At 43.4% G+C, this 23727-nt stretch overlaps 1 protein-coding gene across 5 annotated transcripts in view; it reads left to right on the top strand.

Moving 5' to 3' along the window:
- Window positions 1–22272: 22272 nt before the first annotated feature.
- The window catches only part of FYN (FYN proto-oncogene, Src family tyrosine kinase), a 136986-nt gene continuing 135531 nt past the window's right edge, over window positions 22273–23727 (top strand). For 3 of the 5 annotated variants that reach the window (XM_021555485.3, XM_021555486.3, XM_021555487.3), the window contains exon 1: window positions 22454–22631. The gene's annotated coding sequence lies outside the window, so the exon portion shown is untranslated. Of the gene's footprint in view, window positions 22632–23727 lie in introns of all 5 variants that reach the window. The other 2 variants (XM_077782269.1, XM_021555488.3) reach the window with 1 other exon arrangement.

Here is a 23727-nt window from a genome sequence, read left to right on the forward strand (position 1 = left end):
TCCAGTAAAAACAGCTGGTTCAGATAAATAAATATTATGCTACCATGTAGTAACCACACCACAAGTAAGACAGCAGCAGGAACCTAACAGCAAAAATACCCAAATTAAAAACTGCATTTCAATCCCCAAGCTAAGACACAAACACGGAATGTAAAGGAAGATTTTTTTTAATCCATCTGCTTTCCTGACAAGACCATCAATGACATTATCTGTAAAATGCATAGTTGTATTACTCCTATCTGGAAATTACCTGACCTAAAAAGTTTCAGCTGATTGGTTGGAAGTACTGCAAAATACTCTTCTTCAACCATGTAATCTAGAGCAAACCCAGAGTTTATCAGCCTCCTTATCTGACTTCCTACATCCCATATCAAAGCCCTTTACTTCTGGTGATGCTTTCAAATAAACATAAGAAGCTTTTCCTAAATTTATTCATCAGGTCACACTGGGATCTCATTCATGCTGTAAAGGAGATGGCAAAGAGACAAGAGACAAACAGCTTTCCAGCTGGGCACCCTCAGCTGGATGATACAACTTTAGAAGATGCTGCTGGACTGAAGGAGAGCTTGGTAAACACCAGCCCAGCTCACCCAGACAACACAGCTGTGTAAGTGAGGTCTACAACTGGCAGGGAGGAGTCTTCCTGCTACTCACAGCAGAAACCAGCTGCTCCCCTCAAATTTTGGCAATCTCACCCACTCCTTAACATGCTGCTTTTTGAAGCTCTGTCTACCAGAGTTTTATGGAAAAGCATCAGAATAACTGAGAATTTTGCCTTTTTATCTGGAGCTGGCCCCTCAATGAAGTTCACCCAAAATCAGCTTTAGCCAGGATAATTTGAAAAGTTGACCCAAGCTGTCAGCTTCCTGTGCCTTCTAACCTACCACCCTCCTCTCTCACCCCTCAGGACAGTGATGTTTATTGTCACAGTTGATTTTGATGGCCATGTGGGGACTTGTGTTCTTTTAGTTGACATGCTGCAGAAGCCCTGCTGAGAGCAACAAACATCCCCAGCCATTCACAGGGAACAAAACCCAACCTGAGGTGACATTTTGGGAATGTAAACAATCAACTTCAACGGAAAATTGACCAGAAAAATGATTTCCGAGCAGCACTGTTGATTCCAAACATGTAGAGAGGAGTTCAGCTGTGTTAAAATGGTCCCAAGAAAAGACTAATAAATCACTCAAAGGGAAGAGTAGCCCATATCCTTCATATCTGCCTTAAAGTGGAGAGCTCAGCTTTGATGTGCCTCCTGCCCCGCTGTGTCCAAACAGATCCAGACCTATCAGTGCTCATGAGGGGATTTTTAAATCTGCAGCCAACATGCACTCAAGGACCACCTTGGCTCCATCAGCCCCGGGCAGAAACACTGTTCATGTTCCACGGAACTGTGCCACGTTGGGCTCCTCATGCCCAGAGTGGCTTGCTCAGGCAGCAGGGGCTGAACTGAGCTGTCACACCCACCTGTGCTGAGAAATACAACACTGCTCTGGCACAGATGTGGCCCAGGGCTGGGGCCACTCAGCACTCTGCCAGGGGAGCGTGGGTGCCAAGGAGTACGTCTCCAATGTGCTTTGGATGGGGACTCACATTTGGATAGCAGGGAAATTTACCCACCCCCACCAGTCAGCCCCAGCATCTCAGTCATGCTGCCTTGTTTTACTCATTTGCAAGTAAAGCCAAAGAGCAGCTAGGAGTCAGTACTGCATTCTAGACACTTCTTCAAAACTTGCACAAAGAGGTATGGAATTACGGCAGTAAATATTAAAACAGTATATTATTGTATATTAATTTTAAGATTTTCTTGTTGCTCTCATAGGAGAGTGGCAGCCCTTAATTTTAATGCAAGGGAAATATTCACATTCCTGAACATGGACTATTGGACTTCTCCCAGGAACTGTTCCTACCATGTGATCTAAAATTCCTGTTTTCCTTTCCCCAAGCTTGCAGCAAACAAAAGCATTTGTTTGGGGGAAGTTTGTCTAGAATTATGCAGTTCTAAATAGAGTCCCATGGAGAAGAGAGAGGAAGAAAACATGTCTTAGGTAGGAGAGGTGGAAGGCTAGAAAGTTTGCTCCAGACTTTCCCAAGAGGTTATGAATATGAAAATATGTACACAGCAAAAAGTTTAGCAGCCAGAAGTTTAGCAGCTCCATCATGGATGGTCTCCTTCTAGCTCATCTTTTGCCTCATGGGCAGCCATGATCTAAATATAAATCCAAGGTACAGCTGCATGAGGAATACACTACCCACTTTTTAGAAGCGCCAAGCCTGTGTGAGTGTATGCAAACCTAGAGAGGGAGTAAAAGGCAGTGGAAGTCATGCCTGTGTGTGACTGAGTGGAATAGCAAGATGAGCAATGCTAGAATGAGATGTGACTCCACTGAGGTCACAAGGGCTTCTAACTGCCCCCATTTGGCTCCAGCCTCAGACCTGGGAGGATCTGGGCATATATTTAAAAACAGGGTGTGGAAACAACCTTGTCTTTTTAACTGCTTTCCCATTTTACATTTGCTGCCTGCTTTAAGCCACATCCCAGGGACTTGGTAGGGTTAGTGCAGAGCTGTTATGCCAACTCATTCTTGATTCCCTGATGAGAGAATTCCCTGCCTTGCCTTTTGTAGTGCCCAAGTGCTGTCAAGGGATCATCACAGGGCTTAGCACAGAGCTCATGTTGCTGTCTCACTGTATATTGTACTGTGCTGTTATTCCTTCACTTTTCTACCTAAGCAACAGCTGCACTAACTTTCCATCCCCGGGCTAATTCACCAATTAATCCAAACCGGGATTTCCATGAGGTGGCACACACCTGTATCTGGCCATATTTTCTTTGTTTGCCTCATTTAGCGCAGGCAGAGATGGGAAAATCTGACCAGTGAGTAAATCTACCCCAGCCTTTTGCTATCAGCTGACAGTCAGCAGACAGGCTCTGGGCACAGGGCTGTGTCCAGATGTGTCACTGCCAAACTGCCTGGTGCCAGAGAAATGTCCCCTGTCATACCAAGCTTTTTTAAACCTCTCTCCACAGATCAAAATCCCTGTAGCCAAACTAATGTTGTTTGTCTCTTAACTGTTTCCGTCAGAGGAAAGCAGAATAGACCTGTTTGGGGACATCTGTTGTACACAGCCTGCTCAGGCAGAACAAAGGGAGCTGCAAATAGAGGAGCCTGCATCCCAAGACAGGCTGCCAGAGTAACCAGCCATATATTTGCCAAGATATTTTCATCTTCCTTTCATTTCAGGAGTCCTCTTTGGTCTCAAGTGTCCACATAACTATACAGAGAGGGGAGGGGAAAACTTGGATTTTACACTGTTGGTGCTAACCCTGGGAGAGGTTCCCAAACACATCCCTCCTCATCAGCAGCTAAAGAGCATCATCAGATTTACACTGAGTTTTTATGGAGTCTCACTGCTAGTGCCCCAACTACAGTGGTCTTTTCTGTTTAAGGGTGACATGGGAGTCACATAAGGCTGAATTGTCTTGCAGCTCATGCAGTTAATGGGGAAAAATAACCAAAGCCCACGTAAAGCCCAGGTTATACATACTGTGCACAAGCTGGTGGGAAAAAGCAGGATAGAGACCAGTAGCATAGGGTAGTTCTGCTTTGTGTGTGTGTGTGTGACCCAGCATAAGCCTGGGATGATTCCCCTGAGGAAGGAGAGATCTCCCTGAGAAAGGGTTTCTAAAAGAAGCTTGGTCTCTGCAGCCAGTTACTACACAAAACTTGGTAACTTGCAGCACAATCCCTTTTGAAGGCTTTTTCCCCCCCTTCTTTCCTTGTCCCTACCACAGAATGTATATCATGCCCAGGACCCCAGAGAGCAATCAGGGCAGGAAAACAGTTTGACTAGGAAATCTTTCCAATGTCAACATCCTCTATCCCGGGGCCTTGCTTTCCGTGAAAAAATGGACTATGTGTACACATTTGTGAGGACTGGGCTTAAAGGCAAAGACTCATCCTGTGGGTTTAAAAAAAACCTTAAAAGATATTCTATGACCTAAAGTGATTGTGCTCCCTGAGTACTCTAGTGATGTATTTAGCAACATTTAGCAACATATTTATTTAGACTGAGCAAAACCTTGGGCATTTCAATGTAGAGAAGTCCTAGGGCCACGGGGTTCTGTATCAGACCTTATCCATCAACACTGTAAACTGTTGCTCTAGTCCTCAGCAAAAGTTGTGGAGTGATTTAGGGACTCCCAGGCTATTCAGACTCCCAGGATCTGGGCTAGAACATCCATGGCTAAACAGATCCCTAAGGCTTTTATATCATCACCCTTAATTACTACTGGAGCAGGAAAACCCTGGCTTGATCAGTGCTGTGACTTCTCCATGTAGCCAGCCCAGCTAAGGCAGAGATAAGCAACTGAACCAGTGCATTAAGGCTGAAAGTCAGACTGGTGGTGGCTGGTCCTGAAGAGCGACCCAGCAGGATCTGCTGAGCTGCACCAATCAGTCGAGCCACTGGTTAGGGATTGCCACAGCATCACAGTGTCTTCCATGCCTCATCCTTCCTCAGTCTCAGGGCTGATGAAAGGTAATCCTTGATGCAAAGCTACCCAAACTATGCTTCCCTTAGGGACACATATCCTTGCCAAGGGAATCCATAAAACAGTTATATTTCAACATGGTTCACTACCACCATGCTGAAATATTGCCATTTCAATATAAATATTATTAATTCTGCAAGACAGGAAGGCATGAGCATTTTGAGAATGCACAACACCAAGAAGCAGCTTACTTCACAAGACTGACATGCGTGTTAAATTGAGGAAGTCGTGTCCATGACTAAAAATAAACCTATGCCATTTCCCTGCTTGAATTTCCTGTGGATCTTTAAAGAGTACAGAGACCTAACCAAGTCATTCTCTTAGAAGGAAGCATTTGAGATCATTAGCAACTTGCCTGCTGGGATGTTCTCAAATCCAGATGTCTTTGTGGTAAATTTGCACAGAGCGTTTGATACCTATTAATCCCCTCATTTACAAACCACGTGCAACTCATAAAGTCAGCACTACACTAAGAGAGGCATGACTGGTGATTGCTATGCCTGCAACAGACAGACCTTGGATTAAAATGAGGTTTCATTGTTAAGTGAAAAGTGAACTTCCAGGCACAGTTCTTAATTTAAAACATCTGAAAAATTAACATTCTCATTTGGGCAATTTTCCAGGTCAGATGGTAGTGTCTGGATATTCTCTATCTCATCCACAGTAAATGTCTAAACATTTGGCTCACTTCTCTAATATATGTAAGTGAAGGATTACATTGTTTTGATTAATCGCCCCAGAATATGTTCATCATCCCTCATCACAGGTATTTGTTCCATTACTGTATTTGGCTCAACAAAAGCAAAGCACATGTTACACCCTCTGACAGTCCCCACACACTTTGGCAGTTTCATATTAGGGTAACTCCAGTTGCTTTCATCTTGGATAATTTCTTGAATCCCTTCAGCACCTGTCAGCTCTAGAGCTTAAATATGCTATTGGTCAGGTAGGGGTTTGTGAGGGTTTGGTGGGGGTTTTTGGTTTTTTTTGGGTTTGTTTGTTTGTTTGTTTGTTTGTTTTGGTTGGGGTTTTTTTTGTGGGTTTTTTTTTTTTTTGGCTGGTCTGGTGGGTTTTTTTGTATTTTGGGGTGTTTTTGGGGGCTTTTTTGGGGGTTTTTTTTGGGGGGGGGTTGTGGGTCAGTGATTTTTTGGGGCATTTTTTCCCTACAATTTAAAATCTCTTAACTCATTTATATTCCATGATTCCAAGCAGATTTAAAACACAAAGGGACTGTCCACACAGTGCACCCTACAGTGGGTCCCCAGTCCTTTAGTTTGCTTTCCAGGCTCTTCTTGCATCTTCAAATAGCACCTCGATTCATGGTCGTTGTAAGCTTGAGCAGCCTTTTGAAGGAAGTGACTTGCATCTCAGCTTGGTGGAAACTTGGGCTTACGAGACTGAAGAAGATTACATGGGGTCTAATGGACTCCAGTAAGCCATGCAGAACAATTAAAACATGTAAAATAATCTTCATGTTCTATTTGGTGCTTCCTTCTAATGTCTCTGATGGATAATATCAACCATTTTGGGGTACCATCCTTCAAAAAACTGAGAAATAAAACAATGAGGGTGTAGGAAAAATGAACTGCTAGGAAGGGTTGAAGCTGATTGGTCTAGTAGGAAAAGAAAAACTTAAGGAGAGATATTAAGAGCCTTTAAGGAAAAGACAGATGCAAAAAGGGAGAAAAGAAATTATTCATATGTTCTTTGGAGATAGGACAAGTGTAATGTATTTTGATTGCACCAAGAGAGACTAAGGGTTGGTGCGAGAGACAGCTTCCTCTAGTGATAAGGACAGTAAACAGTGGAAAAGATTGCCTAGGGAGGTTGTGGAATATCCATCACTCTTAGCTTCTAAAAGCAAATGTGACAGATGTGAGTTGGAATAATTCTGGTATAGCTGGACCTGCTTTGTTCCTGCTTTGGGCAAGGACTGTGGACAAGTTTATTCCTTGAGGCAGTCTAACAGAGCTATTTTTTTAATACTTGGTGATAATGTGCCTCATAGGCAGAAAGGATTAAATATATAATATTTTTTTTTAAAAATCAAGAAAAGAAGGAAGATAAAAAGACCTTGGATATCACCAAGTTTTGGGGAGCTACAGGTATGCTTTAGTCTTCAAAAGTCTTCTGATCTGTTTTTGTTTTGCATAACGTTAATATAAAATATCACTTTGTAGGCAGCATTACAAAGCCTGCTGACTTCAGAGAGGTCACTTGAGGGGGATAAGCTGGGTAGGGACTGAAGCCATTTCAGATACCTCATCGAGTTTCTTGTATTCATCCCAGTGGTGGGCCTCATGAGAGGAAGTGCACATATTGCCTGGCCAAGCAAAGATTTGTGCTATAAAGTTCAGAATACTTTTGGAAGAGATTCAAAGCTAAACATTTTTTTTTTTAAATAAAGAAAAAAAAATGGGAGGGAAACTGAATTTTAATGACCACGTACAGAAAGGAGGAGAGAATTAAGCTAGCCATAAATGTTTATGATAAAAATATTACATTAACTGCCCACAGTTAATGTAATGGAGTCTCGGTTTACCATATTTCATACTATGTACAAGGATTACAGATATCCAGGTGGAGGAGGCGGTTGCTCAGTTGTCCCTCTTCCCACAGAAAAAACAAGAAGAGTATGTGCTTCACAAAGCCAACAGGACAATTTTTCAGAATTCCAGTTAACTTCCTCTTCTCCTTAAATCATCCAGTACTCCTATATAAGCCTCCTAAATCTTCCTCAATGTTACTTCAGGAAAATACAAAACCACATCCATCATATTAAGGTGCCTTCCCCAGTAGAACTCATTAATAGATTTTCCAAATTCTGACTTCACTGACACAATATTTAATGAACTGTTGAGATTCAAATCAGAATTCAAATGATGGGGAAATTGAGGTCTAAAACAACAAAGATGTAATATGACATTTTTCCAAGAGCTTCACAGCCTTTATTTCTGTGACTATTCTCATCTGTAGTAGTATAAACTGGGAGCAACTCCACTAAATGTGGCAAAATCCCCCAATAACTGCACATCAGCAGTCCCACTGTGACATCATGATCAGTCCTGAAAGTGCTCTCATGAATTAGCATTTAGATCATACCTTTTTTGAAAGCCTTCAGCAATAACAGAGAAGCAAACAACTTCAATAAAAGCACCTCACAGTTCTTCTCACTGCATAATGACATTTGATAAAAAGAGAAAACCCATATTATATTTTGTTTATGAATCTGATATGCTTTCCAAATGCATGCAGCAAAGTCAAAATATTTAAACCAAAATAAAGCATTTCCAAGGTAAATGTTATTAGTTTCAGGGTATTGTATGAAAAGTAGATGAAAACATGGCATTTGAGAGGTTATGGGTACATTAGAGACAAAGAAGAAAAAGACTGCTTAAAATGACATACAGGCTGTTTTGATAGTCAAGACATTCAAGCTGTGGGAAGTGGACTTGTAACAGCAATTAATGCTTCCTTTTCCTTTCCAAAACACTCAGACCTGTGACAAATACCAACATCCATTCAGAAGCAAAAAATCCTTGGAGAACCCTCTTCTATCCTGATACAAGTGTAAATTCTAAACTCATATCTGGCTAACTGGAAAGGTCTGTACTTCTTTAAATAACTTTAAATTAGAAAACTTTTGATCATGATTTGTGGACCACTTAAGTCTCATAAACAATATGCAACTTAGTAATACTTTTTTTTCAGGTGGAAACCGGAGAGGACAGTTTCCAACTAGTGTTAATTTCTTTGATTTTTCCCCTTGAAGCAGAAAATTACATTTTTTCCATTCAGTCCAAAGCAAAAGCATGATTCTCAAACATATCTAATATGTAGCCTAAATCTACCAAGTTTGCATAACAAAATAAAAAAGGGTCAGGGGAGGGAGTTGGGGAGCATGGGAGAAAGAGAATTACTTTGGAGCTAAATGACAGCAGTTGGTGAAGGTGAATGAAGAAAATTGAATTCTGTGTGTTTGTATTGCGTGGATTAGTTTATGGAGCCTGAATGTCTTTGAATGCTCTTACTATACATATGAATACTTTTGATCAAGAAAAACACCCTTGGTGAAGAATAAATAAAGTACTAGATTTTGATACTTCTAAACTCTGTATGAAAAGCCCATGCTGAGCAAGAACAAAAATCACAGATTCTTTTAAACAAATACAATTAGTCACAGTTACGTAAACATGAGTATATATTCAATTTGTAAGCACATATTAAAAGGAAATATGTTGAAAACATTTTCAGAATAAGACATAATATACTGAAAAAAATCATAGCACAAATAGGGAATTTATTTCCCAGGAGAAAGTCATTATAATAGAGGACCCTGGGGCTGCTAGAATGGACTGTATTGGACTGAGGGCTCACCACAAAGCCACATTTCTCTTTCTTGGGCACCTCAGGATGCTAACACTGACATCCTTTTCTCTGGCACCAGTCCCACTTGTGTAGAAGCGTGGATAGCTAATTCCTTATATGCTTACTCTTAGGGTTTTGGTTTTTTCTTTCTTGGCCCTGTGAAGCACGGTTTAGGTGGCCAGCACAGCTCACTCACATGTATTTGAACACTGAACAGAGGATGTTCAGGTGCTGAGAAGAGGTTTCCATAAGGCAAGGTTTCCTTGGTCCTTTACTTCTTTTATTTGCCATCTGTCATGTTTCCTACCTAAGCCTCATATTCCTATTCCAGGTTATAAATTGGTTGAGCTCCGCACAGATAAATTCTCGACTCCCTTTGCTCTTATGTGAATGCTCTGATACAAAATTAAAATGTTGTAGTTTCTAGATATGATACAGCCTCAAGTGGTACTCATCAGACATCTTTTAACATCTCACCTAGCTTTCGACTGACCAAACACTATTGAAAACTGTTTCCAGCCTTTCATTCGTAATTTCATGCAGCTATTAATTAAAATGAAAATCCATACTACAACACTTTTGCTTCCTTTGTTGCAAACTTGACACTTCTACAATTGTCCTAGCATAGATCATATCACTGTCAGTAGCTGATCCTTAGACTGGAAAATGCAATATCAACTACGCACTATAATGCCAGCCATCACATTTGTTGACACATTTGTTGCAGTTCCAAGACAACTTTGCTCTTTGATGTATAAGTTGGTGTGACTGCCAGAGGGTTTTGTGATTCTACAAAGGCTCCTCTGTGCCAGCAGTGTGAGCATGGGGTAAGCCCAGTGACCATGCTGGAGTGAGGGCTACCACAGGAATACCAGCTGGCTCTGGAGGCATGAAAGAGCTGCTGGATGAATGAATGGTAGGTGCCACTTCTTCTCTGCTTCTTCCCCTTTTCATTGTACCTAGGCCAGCCCTCTGGTCTTAGAGCCTACCTTTCTTTCTCAAGAGGATCCTGTTTTTGATTTTACAGGTGGATCTACTCCAAAGACCATACAGTTAAAATGCCTGAATTCACCAGATGCCAAAAGTTGGGTTCAGAGTTGCATGCCATGAGGCATACAAAGCACCTAGCAGAAATCTTCACCTTGGTTCCCAAATCGTGCATGAAATTCGCAAATTTGTTGGGAAAACAGGCAGCACAATGGTATCTTCCCAGTCCAGAAGAGCTCATGTGATGCTGACAGGTGGAGCTCTGCAGTGAGCTGCACTGCACAGTGCTGTGTGATAATGCCCTTAGTTTCATATGGTCATTAAAACTGAATAGATCTTAAGTGTCTGCACTTAAAAAAAGATTTGAGACAGGACAAAAATACTGTGCCAGCAACAGCTCAAAACAATAGCTCAGACCAGAACAAGGGGGAGAAGCCATAGATTGCTGATTTTCTGAGCATTTGAGTTTGCTTATGGAGCGTTTCCCACCTCTAGTTTTTTCAGTGATAGGATTTAACAATACCTGTTTTGCAGAGAAAACCAACCATAGCAATTTGTGAGAAGACTGTGAGTAAAATACACACCATACATGTTGTGATATAAAAAAACAGTTTTAGCCAACTTATACTGTTTCATTATTTCCGTGAGAGATGCTCATAGTGAAGTCCATTGTTTTTCTCACTGTGCTGACCTAAGAATTCCCTTAAAATTCCCTGGATAATTACCATGAGTTTTCGTAGAGATGAGAATCTGGCCCATCTGACTCCAAACATCTGTGAAGTGTGAAGCACAAACCTCTGAAAATTAGATTGTTTTGTCAAAAAAATCTTAAACTTTAAATATACACAAAGCAAGAGATGTCAAAATAAATTTTGCACACCTCAAAGCAGAACAAAGTAACAGGCCCCAAAGAGTAAAAGGAGATTTCTGCCTTGTGATTTAAGTGCTCTCTTCTCTAATTTTAAATAAAAATATTTTTCAAAGTATGAACCTCTTGGGCATTATCATATTATGTCACCAAATAATTCATTAAGGAATGTTAGCTCTACCTCTGCTCTTTGATGTGCCAGAGGTTTCTTTGGCTGAAATAGCCTGTTATTCCCAAGGATGGAAGGAAGAAGAGTTCTCTTCATATTTCTTTTTCAGAGCATGATGTATTAAAAACAAAACAAAGAAATCCTAAATAATGAGATAGTGAGGAAATTAATTCTAAAGGATTCTAGAGTACTGTAGTAGTATGTCACCATCCATAGTAGGACAAGGCTCTGTTCCCTCTCTGTGCACAAATTGCTTGATTGCTTTCACTGTCACGGTTTGCTTTCTAATATTTGGCATGACATTTCCTGTTTCTAGCCTTGGGCTTATATGGGTTTGATCCAGCCTGCGCTGAAATTTATGGAAAGACTTCTACGTACTTTAGTGTCCCCTCTTCCTCTTGCTGGAGCCTGTTGGCTGCTCCAATGATTTCTCTCTTTCATTTTGGCTGGCCTTCAAGTCCTTCCAAAACATCATGCCTCTTGTTCTGTACACATGCACAGACAGAAAGAGGGAGAGACAAGATAAAAATCCCTTTGCCCTGCGTGGTAGCCAAGAGGTATGGAATGGTTCACATGGCAGCAGTGTAGGGAGCAAACTGGACCTCCTGTCCCTGGCAGCCCTTGGCAGGCACCCCAGCCTTCCCCCAATTCTCCCACTCTACTGCAACTGCCAGTACCAGCAGAGCCAAGAGCTGCTGCAACTCTCTACCTTTGTCAAACACTACATGTTGAGTTTTTGAGGTGCCTAGACACAATCCCGTACCTAATCCTGGTATAATGCCTCCCACTTGGGTGATTTGTCTTTAAATTTGACTCAAAAACTGAGAGTCGATACTGCTCCTTGTTCACATGTTAAGATAGCACTTAATTATCTCTAGAGGTAATCTCTGAGTGATCTGCTTGTTTGACTGCAAACACCCTGGGTTTGTAAGGCACTGTAAAGAGACAGGTGCATACTTTCTAGGTGCTCAGTACCAAAATATGTATCAGTCTATTCTCCCACTGATGACCAACAGCTTTGCACTTCTGTCGGTGGAGTATTTAGTAATTGTGGGCTGATATTTTCTTGTCCAGCTTTATCAATTTAATGTTAAGTTCTTGGAGGATTGTAGTTTGCTCACAGTGGTAGGCTTTGGCCCATAAGTATTTCCCTTTGATCCTATTTCTTGTTCTTACTACCACTTCTGTTCAATGGGGTAAAGTACCAAAAATATATATTCATCTTGACAGCAAGAATTTTCACCAGGCTGCTGTTAACACATTCTGTAGGGAATGTTACTATATTCAGGGATGGCTTGGCATGTATTTTTCTTTTTAGCAGCTTGCTTTTATAGGTCTGTGGCACTTTTAAGAAGGGATTAAGCTTTATCATTGTAAAATGATGGTGACGTAGGACTCCTCTTCCAAGGTAAATCATCGGAACAGAGTGGCCTGCGTCAGGGCTATTATCTGAAAGCACGAGGCTAAGGGTACCAGGCCTGCTGAAATGATTCCTGCTGTGGTCAGTGCAGAGTCTGACAGTCATCTGCTTCCTGTCAGACTGTGCACAATGTGTGCACAGACAGGGAGGGACGGGCAGCCAAGGCAATTTCAGGATCTCAGGTAGGTCAGCTTAGTCAGGCAGTAGTGAAAAGTATCTGTGTTGTGGGTGGGAGGGCACGTTTTTCTGAGGCACCTGTAACTATCTATGCATACACCACTGAATAAGGGAGGATCACGGACTAATTCCTGGTCCCAATTTTCAAATGGAACACACTAGATCATGCCTACTAATCTGCAGGGTAGTTGCTTGAAGAAACCTATTCAAGAATCATCCAAGAGAAGCCAGGAATGATAATTAAACAGTGTGGCCAATGTTCTGGTACTCAAGTTCATTCCCAGGCTCTCTCTTATGTAGAGCACAGACTAAATGTTATGTACATTTCATCAGATTTGGGTTGGTTTGGCACATACCCACATGAACCCCAACTGTTTACTAGGTCTTTGATATCTCTGGCCATGTCTGCCAAACAGTGACATCTCCAGGTTTTTGGAGACACACTTCAGTTTCAGAAGGTGCTCTGAGGAAGCATCTGTGATCTGAATGCTGTGAGCCAAATGCCTTTATCTATGATGCTCTATCTTGTATGCCCAGACTGCCTCAAAAATTCAAGTACTCTGTGCATGTGGGTGGGAGCTCTCCTTTGGCATGTGCCCAATTCCACAAAATTATAGATACGAGCACTTGTTTCATATGGTTTGTTGTCAGCTTCCTTTCAGTTTCTTCCTTGACAATGGTAAATAATTGGCTTGATTGCTTTCTGTGCCTTTCTTTTACCCATTTTTCTAGCAATTTGAGGATCTCACATCTTGGTTCATCTGCTGTACTTTCATGATCAGAAAATTAAGTCAGCTATGTATATCTAATTCCCTCTTTTTGTTGTGTACCTAAAAGTTGTAGCATTGCAGTTTCAGCATCATAAAGAGTTACAAGCAATAACTCTTTTAAAATGCTCTCCAGTGATTTAGTGTCATTTTCTACTTCAGTTGCTTTACACCCTCAAACTTAATGGTGAAAAGACTCACATCAAACATGATTGCTAGACATTTCTTCTTCCTTTGGGTGTCTTTTGGTTCTGTGGTGACAATGAACTCAGACAAAAAGCCACCAGCTGTCTTCTGCTGTAGGAATTGGTACTCAAAAATACAACTCACTAACATCACATAGCATTGCCTTTTCAGTCATACAGCCTTATTTTGGGACAGGATAAATGGTTGTTTTCTGGTGGTATGTAATGGTCATATGTGATAACCACGTTTGTACTGGTTTGGTTTTTTTTTTCCTTTTTTTCAGAATTCAGTAGCTGTTTGATGGTGGGAAAATAGTACAAATAATGTCTGATAGTTTGAAAAACTATTATTAAAGGCATTTAGAAATTATCTTTAGGTGCAGCTTTGTGGCTTTTACCTCTTTGGCACATAACCCTAAGGAGGTCAGCAAATGCATGTGAATGACATGGCAGAAAAGTACATTTTTCTGTGGTTGCAGTCAAATTTTATCCCACTTACTGAACTCTATCAAACCAGGTTGAGGCCAGCAAAAGGTTGTGAGATACATGCTGATCCCAGTAGATTAAGCTAATTCTACTTATATTGTTGACAGGGATTACTCACTTCTGCAGATAGGAGCCTAAATGCTGCTGCCAACTTTCTCTATCTAGATGAGGTCATAATCTTGCAGAGTAGCAGTTTGACTTACCTGGCTTTTAACATTACCAGCATTGGCCATGAAGCACTGGGAATCATCCTGCTTCTTCAAAGCAAGTAATCCTCATCCAGAAAGGTGTTTAGTCATGAACTCCAGCTGTCCTGTCCTGGTTGCTGTGCTTGCTGAACTTTTTCTCATCCAGACACAGCATGGGGAAAGTGGAAGCATACTTACATACATGCTTCAGGGACACCCAAAAGGTACTTTCAAGAAAAGGGAGCTTGATTGCCAGCCAATCCTTTTTAGTTCTCAAATGAAATAAACATTGAAGTGAAGTGAAGCATGGGCATGTGAAAAGAAATAACATCCTGCTGGTTCTGGTAGGAAAAGTGTGTAAGAGAAGGGTGCAGCAAAACACTCTTGCACAGAGTCATTGTGATCTGTGTAACAGAAGATGCTTATCCCGCCTGAGTTGGTAGAGTCATTGACACAGTGACAGCCCTGCTGACCTCACCTTCAAGGGACTCAGCATAATGCTGGCAGCTTGAATTTTATACAATCCTACCACCATTATAGGACTTTGGTTGACTGAGTTTTTCTCTCAGACAATACTGAAATCTTATTGCTTCACATATTTCCTACTATCCTACTGCTTCTTTTGCATTTGATTTCCCGAGAGGTTTTTTTTTCAGTTTGCATCATGGGGTTTTATCTTGAAACAGGTTTTTTGATGCTACCCGGTATAGGTTTTCTGAGGTTTACAGCATCATTCCTGTTTCCATGCCCTTGCACCACATTAATAATACGTCTGCAAAATCTGACTCTTGGTCTCACTTCCTGCCTGCTTGACAATGTTATTTTGTATTATTGCTTTTATCAGTACATTTAATCTCAATGACTTCTCTTTCCATGAATACTGTATACAAAGTCTTTGTGCAGGGAGACCTTTATTATTACTCAGATTATTCATTTTTCCTTTTTAATTTTGTTTGTCTAGATTTTGCCTCTGTGCATTTGAGTTTTGCATTCATATGGGTACCTTTCTGCGCTTTCTCTCTTCTACTAGTGGATTAACAGTTCTGGGTCTGGTTCGTTTTAAACCTTGCAATTGCATGGGACACTGCTCCTCACCCTTGCATGCAGCTCCAGCTTTGGGAGGCTTGTTGAAGAGCAGTCTCATATTTAGGTACTTTAAGATTTAATAATCAAAGGAGCTTTGAACAGTTCAGCAAAGTGGTCATCTGTTCCAGACCGATCAGATACTCTTTTAGGGTAGAAACAGCCTTAGAAAGTTTTTAGTTCTGCACTTGGGTGAAGACAGCTTAGTGGCTGGGCATCTCAGAGAGCAGTGCAGCCGCATTTATTTCATTCCTCCTTCTGCCTGGCTTCATTACATCCTATATCTGTTTTCCAGTGCAGCTAGGGAATGTCCAAATGATGAGCACGGTCATTTGTATACAGGAAGCTATGGCACAGTGCCATGATTATTGGTTTTTCTTTAGCTGAAGGATCCAGAATTCATCCCTAATGACAGATGCAATTGCAATTGCCAAGCAATAAAGGCTCCCAGTTAGAAAATAAGCCGATGAGGGCACAGGTTCACTTTGACATTGTCAACAAAGTAGTCTGTTCAAAAATACTACAGGAGGTGAGAATGATGCAAAAGCAGGGCAGTGGCATTACTGCAGCTCCACAACAGCATTCAACAGTGCTGCCAATGTGATGACAGCGAGGTGAAGGCTGCTTTGTGGGAGGTTCGCACTGAATCACATCCATTTGCAGGTGCCAGCAGACACAGTGTGGGTAAAGAGCAAGATGAGCACACTGCTGGCTAGGGTGTGTTTTCCTTGGAGATAACACCAGCAGAAGAAGCTCTGATTAATAAGCTGAAAGCAAATACAAATCTTATTAATGCTTACTTGGAATCCTGTCCACAAGTCAGCATCTCGTTAGAAAGAGAGTTACTGTCAGTAAAACACTACATCAAGGCTGTTGGTGTGTGATAGGGACAAACAGATGAGGCACTAGAGAGAACACAGCCTCTATGAGCATGAGTAACAAGGGGCAGATGTGGGAAAGAAGGCATGTAAGACAATCTGTGACAAGCTCGGCCTCTACCCCAAACTGTGGGATCACCCACCAGCACTCCACTGTCAGCAGATAGCTGGAAACTCGCTGCTCATATATATTCTTTGTACCTTCCTAATAATTGTCCCAGGTAGACAAGGACAGCCCACCGCTTCTGAGTGGTATTCAGGAGGAGGAGTGCCAAAGGACTCTCCCAACCCTTTAATAAGTTCATTAGCATATGTCTTTGCTATTGATACACATGGAACCAGCCTACTTCCAGCTGACAGATCTCTGGGTTATTTTACCATTAGGGAAAAAAAACAAACCAAAAAAAACCCAACAAACCAAGCAAACTAGGAAATCACACCCAAAATAGATTAAAAGAACATGAGAAGTGGAAGGTCAAGAGTTCAACAGTTGGGTAGTGCCAGAACTGGGACAGTTTACATAACCTTGCTGTAGCCTCCCTGAGTGCATGCAGCAGTTAGTCACAGGAATATGAATCGGTTTTTTTGAGAGGATCCTGACTCATTTGGTGACGTAATGGCCAAAAGGATCAGAGAGAAAATAGAAATATGCCTCTCCTCACATTCAGGAGATGGCACTGTGCAAAAATTCAGCCCCACAATGGAAAGAGTATTACTAATTTTCTTCATGCTTCTGCAGTACAGCATGCCTAGAATATTTATAATTTTTCACAAATAGTAATTAATCTTCAGACTGCACAACTAAGAAGACATTTTTGTCCCCATTTTGTATGTTGGGAACAGAAGTACTATAGTCAAAGTACTCCCTTGGATAATCTGAGTATCCTCATGGAGTCAGTTCTTAGCATGTGCTGACATTTTAGACCTGAAGATTGCTGTGTTAGTTCTGTTACACACAGTGTGGCTTGGAGGCAGTGGCAGACAAGAAACTGTTTACATCTATTTTTTTGCATTTAGAGGTAGTTCTTTGAAAACTGCATCCTTCTGGGAATCACAAAGCCCTACGTGGGACTATTTCCTGAAAATATATCTGCGGTTTATCAATGCATCTACTATGGTGTTGGTGTCTACCAATAAAGGAAGAAAGTAGTATTTAAGAATAAACTTGGGCTTTATTCTGCTATAGGAAGCCAGCCTTCCCAGCATTCCTCTGATGCTCAGCAGAGGGCTAATGCTGACAGCAGAAGGAGGACAATGGCACACCTTTATGTATATTATCTGTTCTTCATCTCTGCACAATTATGTGATGTAATATACACACTGCCTCCTGTATCTTTGAAAATATCCTATCCCAGAAGAGAACTGCTATATTCCTTGGCTGGATTATACATACAACAATTTACTGTCCTTATTCCACAGATTCCTCACCATCATTTAAAAAATATCTTTACTGAAAGTCAAAGCCTTCTACAAATTTTCAGAGAATTTTAAATGTTTATTTGAGTATGTAAAGTAAGAATAAGAAATGTTTTTCTGAGTTGGATAGGATGTGACTTCTAATAAATCTGGAAGTTATGAAAAATGGCTTTAATATTTTTCTGCTATTTCTGGATTTCCTAAGGTTGTCCCACATCTGTTTTTTCCCTTGTGTCAATGTGTAGCCACAGAGTGCAAACACATCTGGAAATTATAAACATGGAAATTTAACTTTTAGAAAATGCATGATGATGCCATTTAAATATGCTGTTCTTACAGTTTAACACCTGATTTGTTGGTTTCGGAAAACACCTGTGTAGCGTCTGAGGAAACATCTCTTCCAATTTTTGTTTCTGGGATAGTCTAAAACAGTTAGAAAAGCAGGCTTGTATGGATGTAAATATTTGAGATTAGAGCCTCTACAGCAATAAGGAAGGCCTCTTCTGTTTATTCCTTAAAGACATAAGGTAAAGACGTTTCTTCTATACACTTGCTCCCACAAATTATCTACCCAATACACAAATGCCAAAACGCTCTTTTCCTAGCTCTGCCAATATCCTTCCTTCAGCTTCTGTGTATTAGTGTGACTATTGCTGATGAGCATGATGAAGAGCTCAGTTCAAACCTTCCCTTCTGCTTCCAGGTTGCTGTTCACACCTCAAAGATGTTGTCCCCAGGGAGGCAGACCTATCACCTCAGCATTCCCTGGCAGTAATCACCTGTGAGTCAGCAAGACCCATTTAGCACTCCCCAGTTGAAGCACCTCCTGAAAATACAGTGGGATGTTTGAGGCAAATGCTGTCAGCCTCCTAAAATACTGTAGGCAAGTTCAGATCCCTTTCCCCCCACCCCACTACTCTGTAATTATTTATAATATGCTATACATGACAGGCTGGTAAAATACACCCAGTCAAAACCAAAACAAATGGAAGTGTTGCCAAGTTAGCAATGTAAAAAGGGAGGAAGTGTAAGACAGAAGATAAAACGGTGAGGCAGATTAGTGACCTATCAGTCTGTGACTGGTGTATTGGTTTGAATGAAGAATTTAAGCATGATGTTTCTTTATCCCTATGAAAGGTAATCTCAATATTAAAATTTTTTATTAATTAAAAAAAAAAAAAAAGAAAAAATAAAGACACTATAACATTTAATACTTTGGGGATCTTTTAAATTACAAGTTCATTAGGATCTGACTTTTACAAATTATGGCTCAGAAGAATCCCAAATAATTCTGATGGTTATTCCTGAGAGTCAGCCTAGTTTTACCAAGAGTGGTTTGACACAACCAAGGAAACTGAACTGATGTTCTGCCCTGTTCTACAAAAGAGCTGCTTTTACATCTCCTTGCTATTACAGCTGTGAATATGTTTGGCTGCTCAAAATATTACCTTTAATTGAAAACTGTGGATATTATTTATTCAAATACAGTCATGATGGCTGTCACTGACTTCTTGCCCACCGACAAGTCCAAAAGACACTTGTGTGTAATTTTGTGACTGCTATCCTGTATTTCCAGATGCTAAATTATTAATACAAATAAATCCTAACCAGAATCTGTAATTTTCATATTGCTGTGAGAAGCCATGTATCTCTACAGGGAGATAGGAGCAGGAAATAGGAAGGAGAGGACAAAATCTTGACGTCACATTGTTCAGTACAGACGGCTGCACATTTAAGGTTTTGACAGTATTTCCATGAAAATGACTGATGGAGAAGCAGCATTTCAATGGATATTATTTCAATATTTTAATGAATAACTGTTTTAAAGTGAGTTTGGAGAAAGGAGAAAATAGTTTGGCATGAGGAGGAAGGCTACACAGATGAAGGTGGGAGAACACAGTGTCATGAACTTAAAGTATTTAGAAAAGTTGAGAGAAAAGAGTATAAAGAACTGTTCCTGTGTCACATAGGTAAATTTAATTATTCCTTCTGTTTAAGTGGGAGGTTAACTGCCAGGTTTTCTGGGTGATTCCTGAAGGCAAATATTGATACAGTCAAACCATGGTGCTGAGCACTAAAGAACAAGACTTGTGTGAGGCTGTGGGGACATGTGGGCTTGACTCACACAGAGGGAACACTCCAGCACGTCTCACCCCTGCCACCGGGGCTGCAGGAGCCTGCAGCAGCTTTGTGATCCCAAGGGAAGTATAGGTACCCTACAGGGCAAACCCAAGGCTTCATCCTATGCTTCCTATGCAACTACCAGCACTTGATTCCTGGCTCCACACCTTATTCCTCTTCAGCTATATAAGCTCAGAATCAGACTTTTGATGACATGCTGCTGAGCCAGTTTTTCTGCCCAGGTTTACAGCAGCCCTGTGGCTGCTGTGTGATGTTCTTTTGGTCTGCTTTCATTGATTAGTTGGTTACTTTCTACTTTGGCTCAAAAAAGAGTATCAAGTAGGTTTTTCTCTATCTTTTTTTCCTTCTTTGTGTCATTCTAGTTTTCATTCAGAGCAAGAGCATTCAAAATTCAGACAAAGATTCTTTATTCATGCCTTTTTGATTATAAAACGAAGTGCATTTCTGTCCTGTAGCTTTTGCAGAAAGAATACCTGGTTGTTTGATTAATTTCCAAGGTGCTTAAGGTCCCTAAGAAACCTCTATTGACTTGTGGGAGGTAAGATTATGTGTAAACCTATAAAAAAGGCAAACAAGGCATGCAAAAATGCCCCTTTCCCTAGAACCACATGCTGACTTTCTGCTGAGGAGCCTGGAGTATTAAGACACCATTTGCAGTCCTGATGGTCTCCAAGCTGGAAGTCCATAAATCTGCCCTGCCTCCAAACTGCTCTGATGAAGCTCTGCTCTGCATGGACTGGTACCTGCTGCCTGCTGCTGGCCCAATGGCTGCAGCCTGAACTCCTCAAAGTCTGCAGCATCATGATCCCAATGGGTGTTTCTGGGACAGGCATAATCAGACTTCTCCACCAAGCTGCAGTTTTCATCCAACAGGAAGAAAATGGAAAGTTGTTTTTTCAGTTGAGCTATACATTTCTACTCTTGTGTTGATTATACCATTTACATGGTAAAAGAAATAATTAAAATCTGCATAGAAGGATTAGGATGGAAACTAAAAATGACCTACCTAGAAACCTGAAAAAGTTGTTTCTTTGTACATCTACAATGAGATCTACACTTCTCATTAAAATGAGAAGTGACACAAGTGACATTTTATTTCATAATTCCCCGTCTCCTCCAAATTCTTTATGTGAACTTGTGGAACAAACTCTGCTTCATCCTGAAATGTAATGATCAAGAGTCACCTACACATAACCTACACAATCACCCAGAAAGAGAAAGGAAAATCTTTCTTGCTCTGAGCACCCAGCTGTAGACATCTTGATAAGAAACAAGTTTCTATTTGAACTTGTAAAACTGTAATTTCATCAGGAAATCAAATTGCCAAGATAAGATAGTTCTCTGGTTAAATACCAGCATACAAAAATGAAATTCAGAGAGAAGTGGGAGAGAAATGTAAACCTCATTTATTGAAAACTTGTGTTATAGTTCTCTCTGCTATTTCAACATACTTAATTTTCTCTCCCTCTGCTCTTGTATTTTGTATGTCTCTCCTTTTCTTGTTGAAGTCTAAACTGCAATTTCTTCAGTCCTAAGGCAGAAGAGCTTTCCAAGCCTAGGAGACAAGTGACAGTGAGATGTGCCAATCTGTCAGTATGGGAGCACTCAAGGTCACAGACGGGGCGGGGCGGTGCTGGGGAGAGGACCTGAAGCTGGAGCATGTGGTGCTTTCAATGGGCGTTGGAGGTGGATGCAACACCTTGAGAAACGCTGGGAGCAATTACGGCTGAGAACCTGAAGGGAAACAAAGTGTACAGAGAACTTTTCCAATCACCTGCCTGCGGAGCAGGGTGTCCCGTGACTGGAGGACAGGGCTGCCCGCACATCTTTGACTACAGTGCAAGACCGAAGCCCCAGCCGCGCTGTGGGGACAGCAGGTACACCCCTGAAAGAACAGCTTCGTGGGGTGACGCTCCTCCCACAACAGCTCGCTGAATACTCCGCGATTAAATGTGGAAAATGGAATAAAACCATAACTCTGGAAAACCTCCGCGTATATTTCATTATCGCCGTTGCCGTATCACCCACTATTGCCAATTTCAAGAATTACGGATGAAAAAAACCGTAATAGTAAAACAAGCCGTCGTTTTACACAAAGACGCATAATCTGTTTGGGATTGTTCTCCCATTCATCGGGGATGTTGAGACGCTCGGCTCACTCTTCCCTCCTCCTCCCGAGGCGCCCCAGCGGCGCGCGGAGCATCGCGAACCGCTCCGGCGCTGGCAGCTGCCGGTCGCGAACCTCTACACAGAGCGACAACCCCTCATCTCCTTCCTGCTCCCTCCTCTTCGCCCCCGGTCCCCTTCCTTTCCCAGCCCGCGTCCGCCTCCGTCACGGCCGCGCCGGGCGCCCGGAGCGGCGGCCGCTGCCCGGGGGCGTCCATGGGCGCTGCCCGCCCGCGGCCGCGCGCCCCGCCTCCCCCGCCGCCCGCCAATCAGAGCGGCGGCTGCTGCGGACCGCGCCTCGCCATTGGCCGCCGACGCTGTCAGTCAGGGGCCGCCCCCGCGGAGGGGCGAGGCGGGCGGGGGGGCAGCCGGCTCCGGGCGGGCGAGCGGGGCCGGGCGGCGGCGGCGCTGCGGTTGCGCCATCTGTCAGGAGCCCCGGTGGGAGGGAGCGCCCGAGCCGCGCTCGCCCGGGCGGAGCGGAGGCGGCGGCAGCAGCAGCAGCAGCAGCAGCAGCAGCATCAGCGCGGACAGCCCGTGCGAGCTCATCCCTGCCCAGGCTGCGGCTGTGCCGCCGCACGGAGTCGCCGCCTCCGCGCCCGGCCGCGGCTCGGCGCAGCGCGACTGCCCCGGGGAGAGGCAGCGGCGCCCGGAGCGGCGCCCCTCGCTGCGGGCGGGCGGGGGCAGCCGGCGGAGGAGCGGAGCGAGGAGGATGCGAGTGCGGCGGCGCCGCCCCGGCCCCGCGCTGCGCTGAGCCTAGCCGAGCCCAGCCGCCTCAGGTAACGGAGGGGCCGGAGCCCGCCCGGGGGAGCGGGAGCGGGGGCGGGGGGATGCCTGCCCGCATGGATGGATGGATGCTGCGGCGGGTCTGTTTCCTTTGTGCGCCCGAGCGCTGACGGGGTGCGGGGGCTCCCGGCGAGGGGAGGCGGCCGCGCTGCTGCGGGTCTCCCCCGCGCACGCACACGCGGACCCCGCGCCCGCCTCCCCCGCCGGGAGCCGCGGCCGCAGCGCGGGCAGGGCCGGGGGCGGCGCCCGCGACCGCCCGAGCGCGGCCCCTGCGTGCCCGCGGGTCGCCCGTGTCGGGGTCCCCGCCCCCGCGGACACCGGCCGGGGAGAGGGGAGGGGGCGCAGCACAGGGACGTATTTGTTGTCGCCGAACTGCGAAAAAGGGGCGGGGGGGAAATAAATAAAAAGACCTTCTCTCCCTCTGAAATAAATCGTATAGGATTTGCGCGTCTATGACAAAGGCCTCTTTCAGGGAAGAAAGAAGGGACGCACAAAATGCCCAAGGGTGGTAGGATGTGAAAAGAGGCTTGTTTCTTGTGTCTCCCCTAGAGCCTCTCTGTTCCTTCCCAGACGAGGCCGCTGATCTGGTGCCAGTTCCTTTTCAGCTACATTTGAGATTAGGGAGAGATACCAAACGCCACACCATGGGTGCCAGCGTTTTGCTGCGTCTGCAGAGCCACAGTGTACGTGTCGCCCGACCTCCTTAATATTGTTCAGTTTGGCCTCTGTTCCTCGGGATCGCGCCTGATTTCTGCTCTGTGTGGATTCTGCGTGTGCGTGAGCTCTGGGAGAGGGCTGGCCAAGGAAGGGGGTCACTTTGTGGGAGCGAGCCCATGATACCTTGGTCCGTTCAGCAGTGACGGGGAGGGCAGGGCTGAGTAGGTGCTGGTGGAGAAGGTTTGGGCTGAGTGGAAAGCAACCCTCTGCAGTTGCTCATCCATCACTCTGATATGCTCTGATTCTTAAAATGCTAAATAACCAGTGACCAGGGCGGACCGGGCTTTTGAAATGCATGCAAGACTGGGAACGCCTTTGAGACCTTGTCATTTTCCTCCTTGTATACAACCTCCTTAACTCCCACATCCTTCC

The sequence above is a fragment of the Lonchura striata genome, chromosome 3 (genome assembly GCF_046129695.1).
Source record: "Lonchura striata isolate bLonStr1 chromosome 3, bLonStr1.mat, whole genome shotgun sequence".
NCBI lineage: Eukaryota > Metazoa > Chordata > Aves > Passeriformes > Estrildidae > Lonchura > Lonchura striata.